Here is an 849-nt window from a genome sequence, read left to right on the forward strand (position 1 = left end):
GGATGTTGCTTGTTTCTGGCGTTCAGCGCCAGAATGGTGCTCTGTTCTGGCGTTGAACGCCAGCCAGATGCATCTTACTGGTGTTGAACGCCAGTCTGCGCTACCTCCAGGGTGAAAAATTTTTTCTTCTGTTTTTGACTCTGTTTTTAATTTTTTTGATTTTTTTCGTGACTCCTCATGATCATGTACCTAATTAAACACAAAAATAACAAAGAAACAAAATAAAATAAAATTAGATAAATAAAATTGGGTTGCCTCCCAACAAGCGCTTCTTTAATGTCAATAGCTTGACAAGCGCTTCTTTAGTGTCAATAGCTTGACATTGGCTCTCATGGAGCCACAAGGTGATCAGGTCAATGTTAGTGTAGTCCCAACACCAAACTTAGAGTTTGGACATGGGGTCTGAACACCAAACTTAGAGTTTGGTTGTGGCCTCACAACACCAAACTTAGAGTTTGACTGTGTGGGTTCTTCTTGACTCTGAACTAAGAGAAGTTCTTCATGCTTACTCTCTTTTGTCACAGAGGGATGGCCCTGTGCCTTAAACACAAGGTAGTCCCCATTCAATTGAAGGACTAATTCACCTCTGTTGACATCTATCACAGCTCCTGCTGTGGCTAGGAAAGGTCTTCCAAGGATGATGCAATCATCCTCTTCCTTCCTAGTGTCTAGGATTATGAAATCAGCAGGGATGTAAAGGCCTTCAACCTTTACTAGCACGTCCTCTACTAACCCATAAGCTTGTCTCAATGACTTGTCTGCCAATTGTAATGAGAACAAGGCAGGTTGTACCTCAATGATCCCCAGCTTCTCCATTACAGAGAGTGGCATAAGATTTATCCCTGACCC

This window comes from Arachis duranensis, chromosome 9, assembly GCF_000817695.3.
Source record: "Arachis duranensis cultivar V14167 chromosome 9, aradu.V14167.gnm2.J7QH, whole genome shotgun sequence".
NCBI lineage: Eukaryota > Viridiplantae > Streptophyta > Magnoliopsida > Fabales > Fabaceae > Arachis > Arachis duranensis.